The sequence below is a fragment of the Adiantum capillus-veneris genome, chromosome 15, assembly GCF_014529385.1.
Source record: "Adiantum capillus-veneris isolate H3 chromosome 15, ASM1452938v2, whole genome shotgun sequence".
Taxonomy (NCBI): Eukaryota; Viridiplantae; Streptophyta; class Polypodiopsida; order Polypodiales; family Pteridaceae; genus Adiantum; species Adiantum capillus-veneris.
The window spans coordinates 12,170,704-12,177,651 of record NC_140945.1 but is presented as its reverse complement, the minus strand read 5'-3'; positions in this window follow the sequence as shown (position 1 = coordinate 12,177,651).

Below are 6,948 nucleotides of genomic sequence, written 5' to 3'. Positions count from 1 at the left end.
CTGGGATATAGATGACCTATAAAAGAGAAGCTCAAAGTGAGTAACATGGGTATAATTAATGCTACAAGCAAATAAGAATATAAAAGGTAGCAGTCACTCACCTGCTCACAATTACACGGTAAAACTAAATTGTCATACCCCCCTGTGATGCACACTAGAGTCCACCATGTAGAGGCCATTCTCATGTCGTCTATACACATTTGAAAACCACTTGCACTCGAAGATAAAGGTATCAAAGGTTCTAAAATTAAACTTTAGTATCCTTTCAATAGTTCCATAGTACTTGGCTTCATCACCGTTTGTGTCAAAGTTGCCTATGATGGTACAATCTATGGTGGTTCTACGCTCGTCAATGTGGCGCGTGCGAAAGTGACGACCCTTTGACCACATAGAGTTAAAGGAAAGGCACTACAAAATATGATAAAATCTTTTATCAAATACAAAGATAAAATCAAGAAAAAAAATTACAATATGGTTTAGGTATATGAGTACTCACTTTGGTACGCAGCCTTGTGCATACTCCTATTCTTTGTTGCTGACGTGCACTTTTGCTTTGGTCATTCTCTCATGAATCCACTCCGCACTAATGAGATCTGGGAAACATGCAAAGTGTCTAGGCACTGGGGGTGCCCTCCTTCCGCCATGTGCTTGTTTCCATGCTTCTCTCTCTTGCAAACGCTTTGCCTTTGCCACTCTCGACAAGTCCACCCACTTGGTCATAATCTTTGCATTGAGAATACAAAAGTTATTGAGAAAATTGACCTACATGCACAAGAGCTTCCACGTTATGGATACATGTTCCACACTAAGCATACATGGCGTGCATTTCTTACAATTTTTGCACAATACGATCAAAACGAGCAAACCGACCAAAAAAATCCGTTTTTTGTCAATTCTGCAATTTTTGGCCAATTTTGCAATTTTTGAAAATCAACAATTTTTGCACTTTCGGAATTCTGCGATTTCCTGTAAAATCCTTTGTAAATTTTTTGAAAGTTCTACCGAAGAGACCGATTTTTTCTCCCTGCGAAATTCAGAGTTCTGATTTACTGGCCACTGTACCTGTACATGCTGTACCTGGGGGGGGGGGGGCAAGGGGCAAGGCTGCAAAGGGGTGGAAGCGCGAGCTGTGGCAAGGGACATGGCTACAGGGGAGTGGAAGTGCGAGGGTGGGGGCGGGGGGTGGAGGTGGGATTGCAACGTGGGGGGGGGGGAGGGGAGAGAGAGAGAGAGAGAGAGAGAGAGAGAGAGAGAGAGAGAGAGAGAGAGAGAGAGAGAGAGAGAGAGAGAGAGAGAGAGAGAGAGAGAGAGAGAGAGAGAGAGAGAGAGAGAGTTATTGTGTCACACTAGGAGGGAGCAAGGAGTCTTGGCTGTCGATCATCGAACTTGGTGCAAAACATATTTGAGGAGGAAAAGGTTGGGATAAAGGGTTTTCCTCGTGCTACAGAACGGTTTTGTAGAGAAGAATGTGGGGTTGCAATATATAAAGGACATACATAGATTCACATCAACCACCTAGAATAAAGTAAACATGTACTGATTGCATTGAGTACTGCAATACATGATAAGTTGAATTGTCGAACAGTGAGAAAAGAAGTGCGTGTCTAATGTTTGATAAAACAAATAGATACGATGATCGAGATTGAGCCTGCACTAGTGAAAAAAACATATAGCTAAATTAAACTTAAAGAAGCATTGACAAACTCAAAAAATACAAAAAGCATCAACATACTATGAAAAACAGACTATAATTTGCATTACCGACCTGGTAATTGTATATGGGTGTCGTCCAACAAGATAGGGGACAATAAGCTACCACTATGAAAATCTCTAGTTGTTTACCGCAGTCTTTTATCGCGTTTTGTAGAGAGAAGGTCCAAACTCAGTAGGAGAGGGAAGAGAAGGAGGGCGGGGGATGTTTTTTGTATTTAAACTATTCTTGCAACTATTTTTGCTATTATTACCGCGTTTATTACCTCAGTTATTACCGTTGATATTAACACGCTTATTTTCGAAATAAAAAATAGCACCTAAACTTTCAAATTCTGGCTTAAACGTTCCCCTCCCCCTACCCCCCCCAATCTTGGTGTTTCTCTCCTCTCAATAAAAATTAAAGAATACTGTATGAAATTTTCAAATTTAAAAAAGAAAAGAGAAAGAAAGAGAAAGAGTGAGAGAGGGATAGAGATAGGGAGAGAGGGGGGGGGGGGGGGGATAATAAGTTTACACTTGGTTACATGATTGAGGAGGTTCACAAAATTAGAGAGAGGAAGAGGGGGAGAGAGATGAATGGATTACACGACCATAAATCTTTATAACATAAAGTATACAAAATGTTTATGAATCATCTTCTAAAAGATCCCTACATGAAGCATCATCCAATTCTAAGCCCATGGCTCCTCCTAAATCAATAAAGAGAGAAACGGAATTATTGTTTGTGGATGTGTTGGCTTCATCATCTTCAAATTTTTCATCCTCAATCTCATCATCTTAATCTCATGACAATCATCCTTGCTAAGACTTGCCGCCGTCGGACTTGATTCATCGACCTCCCTCTCCTCTATCTCCACCTCATCAAAAGTTGGAGGTGGAAGAGGGTCGAAGATTGTCTCCACTTCATTAGTGGAAAAAATGGTTCTCCCCCGAGGTGGTACAAGAATTACGAACTAAAGTTTTGGTTGGTGGATTGGTGGGATATAGATGACCTATAAAAGAGAAGCTCAAAGTGAGTAACATTGGTATAATTAATGCTACAAGAAAATAAGAATATAAAAGGTAGTACTCACTCACCTGCTCACAATTGTGCGGTAAAACTAAATTGTCATACCTCCCTGTGTGATGCACACTAGAGTCCACCATGTAGAGGCCATTCTCATGTCGTCTAGACACATTTGCAAACCACTTGCACTCGAAGATAAAGGTATCAAAGGTTCTAAAATTAACCTTTATTATCCTTCCAATAGTTCCATAGTACTTGGCTTCATCACCGTTTGTGTCAAAGTTGCCCATGATGGTACAATCTATGGTGGTTCTACGCTCGTCAATGTGGCGCGTGCGAAAGTGACGACCCTTTGACCACATAGAGTTAAAGGAAAGGCACTTCAAAATTATGAAAATATCTTTTATAGAAAACAAAGATAAAATCAAGAAAAAAATTACAATATGGTTTTGTATATGAGTACTCTACCTTTGGTACGCAGCCTTGTGTATACTCCCATTCTTTGTTGCTGATGTCTTCTCCGTGCGCTTTTGCTTTGGTCATTCTCTCATGAATCCACTCCACACTAATGAGATCTGGGAAACATGCAAAATGTCTAGGCACTGGGGGTGCCCTCCTTCCTCCATGTGCTTGTTTCCATGCTTCTCTCTCTTGCAAACGCCTTGCCTTTGCCACTGTCCACAAGTCCACCCACTCGGTCATAATCTTTGCATTGAGACCACTTGGGATAGATTCATATCCATGTTAAGTATTTTTCTCTTTCCACTTGGCAAGTGTGAAGTCATTCTTGCATCTTCCTTATCTGACCACATGCGAGGCATTGAAGGATCAAACTGTGCCAAATACTCTGAGATATAAACAAATGCCTCTTGCACGATCCACCCTTCAGCCATACATGCCTCTGGTTGAGACTGTAGCTGCATAAAATCTTTGAGAGTCTTTAAAAGCCTCTCTAAGAAGAACATCCATCGTGCGTGCACTACTCCACGTATAGCAATATCCTCCACCACATGAACCAAGAGGTGAATATGAGTAAGAAGGACCGATCGAGTGCATCTTCTGTTGCAAGTGTTTGAGCAGCATGGATAGCATCTATTTCAATTTCCTTGGAGCTCACAAATATGCAAAAAAACACACAAGGATACACAAAGTGCTAGTCGAGATTATTGTGTATTTAAAAAAAGTGTACTTGAGTGGAGTCTTGTGGTGTACCTTACTAGCTCTCCAAGTTTGAAAATAGCATCCCTGACTTTCTTGTCCCAACATATACAGATACTCACCTGCAAAATGAACTACAATGTAAATTAGGGAGAGGGAAAGTGAGAGAAAGTCATACACACAAACTATATATAGAATAGGGAGAGGGACATTACCTGAAGCATCTTGTGCCAATCATGGGACTTCAACCTATATAGTTGAACGCTTCCACTTTTCTTCGCTTTTGTGCAAGCTCCCTTTAGCGACTCCATGTATCCTATTGGTGTGTAAATAGAAGCAATTGTAACCTTCACTTTGTCTAATTCTTCTTTGGCAAGCATCCATGGTGCTTTAGGAAGCACAATCTTTCCATTGGGGGCACGCGCACATGTACTCGCGCGCGCGAGAGAGAGAGAGAGAGAGAGAGAGAGAGAGAGAGAGAGAGAGAGAGAGAGAGAGAGAGAGAGAGAGAGAGAGAGAAATAGGTAGAGATAGATAGATAGAGAGAGATAGAGATAGAGAGGGGAAAGAGGGAGAGAAATAGAGAATGAGAGAAAGGGGGAGAGAGAGAAAGAGAGGAAAGAGGGAAAGAGATAGAGAGAGATACAGATAGAGAGGGGAAAGAGGGAGAGAAATAGAGAATGAGAAAGAAAGGGGGAGAGAGAGAAATAGAGGAAAGAGGGAAAGAGAGAGAGAGAGAGAGAGAGAGAGAGAGAGAGAGAGGTAAAGAGAAAAAGAGAGAGAGAAAGAGAGGGAGATAGATAGAGGGAGAGAGGGAAAGAGAGAGAGAGAGAGAGAGAGAGAGAGAGAGAGAGAGAGAGAGGGAGGGAAAGAGAGAGATAGATAGAGGGAAAGAGGGGGGGGGGAGAGAGAGAGAGAGAGAGAGAGAGAGAGAGAGAGAGATGGAGAGAGAAATAGAGAAAGAGAGAGAGAGGGAGAAGGAAAGAGGGAGATAGAGAGAGATAGGAAAAGAGGGAGAGAGAGAGATAGGGAAAGAAGGAGAGAGAAAAATAGAGATATCCGTCGGGAGAAAGAGATAGATAGAGAGAGGAAGATAAAGAAATAGGAAGATAAGGAGCAATGGTTGTAGGCAGAGCAACCATTTTGTGGTGTGCGCAATGCCCGCGGGTATGCTCTTGCTTCTGTAGAGTCCTATGAAAAAGACCTTCTTTACGTGAAGTCGATGGACCCTTAGAACTTACTTTCTACTCTCTTCTCCTTAGCTTCTCTCTCTCTCTCTCTCTGTCTCTCTTTCTCTCTCTCTCTTCCTATCTCTTTTTCCCCACCGAAGAGGCATTAGGTTGGACAAATTTTAACTATAACGTACCTCAGAATTAGTCAGACATGCGATGTACGAAGTAATCCCTCGAACAAGGAGCTGCTGTGAAGAGATGCTGCGTAAGAAGCACAATAAAGAATCTCTTCTTCATAGCACTCTATAGAAGCAGCGAGCACTCTCGCACTATGCACAACACAAAACGATGTCTACATTTGCAACCATAACTATTTATCTATACTCAAAATGATGGCTACATTTCGTTCTATACTCAAAATGATGGCTACATTTCGTAATTGTCTATATATTTCTATGTACACATATATTTCTTTATGCATGTATGTATGCACTAAGTATGGGAGCATAGCACCTGAAGGTTAGACGCTTCCTCTTGGGTATAGTTCTTTTTTAATCATGGCATTGCGGTCATTGATCCACTCATGCATGATATACCGCAACGTACCTTTGGTTTTACCACGGTTGAGACTGATGATATCGAAAGAGGTGCCACTTGACCTTTGGCACTACTAGCCTCTACTTAGGTCTACTAGTATGTATATGTATCTACGTACTTGTGCGCTAATATACTTGTGTACGTATTTATAGATGAGTGAGTAGGGGGGAAAGCTAAATCTCATATTGCTCTTTGTAATGTAGATGAGAGACCACCTGGTGGAAAGCAACCATCTAGCTCTTCTTTTGGTTGGTTCACATCTAGGTGGGCTCCCACCCGGGGTGGACATCGCCTCCAGTGGGCTCGAGTCTTGAGGCGGTGAGAACAAACAAAGAAATAAAAATTATTTCTGGCTAGTTAACCCTAAATTATGAGTGTCATAGGTTTATTTTTGTTATTTGCAGGCATGGCCATCCTACACCTACTCTACTCAAGTTCCTCCACCGGTCGTAGATCCAGACCTACAGAGGGCTCTCTCTTTACAAGACTGGTACCTCCATTTGACGGAGGCATTGTTTGTCTGCCACACTCCACAGTAGCTTGCATCCTACGATCTTCCTCCACAGTCCAGACCATGGGGGAGTCAGGGAGGGACTCCTTACCTCCAGAGCCTTGCACCGATGGCACCTCAATCTACGGCCCCTTGTTATCATCCTACTCCCCTTCCATCGCAGGGTCCCACTCCCATGGCATCATAGGGTCCTAGGCCACTCCATTCCACTCTTGCTTTGCTCTTTTCTTACACGGGCTCATCCTACAGACAACAACGCAAAGCTCGCGCTAAGAAAACTCCCACGCAGTGTGGCTCAGGCAAGGCAGCCTGGAAGGACAAACATGTAAGATTGATTAAATTATAACATAAATCGATTATTATAAAGATCGTAGTCGATGATTTGTTATTGTTATTGTTGCTAACTTAGGAAAATATCACTCTTACTCGACCAACCAAAGAGATCGTCAAGTATCGGGATCGACATACAAAATTTGATACTTGGCGATGGTTGTTCAAGAACAACCACATCTCTTGCGAGCAATTCGATGCAGCAATTGGATCACTAGAAGCGGTAAGTTTAAACAAGTAATTTTGTATCAATTGTTTTGAGCTGTTGATAATTGTTCAATTTGGTTTGGGTTTATGTAGAGTCAAGGTGATCAAATGTACGTGCCTCTGGACGGCGACGAGAACGAGGAGGATTAAATAGAAAAATATTTATCTAAACTTTTGTAACGTCCCAATGTGGCACAATGTATATACAACTATTTACATTTTATTTGTAACCTTTTTAAATAGTTGATCTTCTG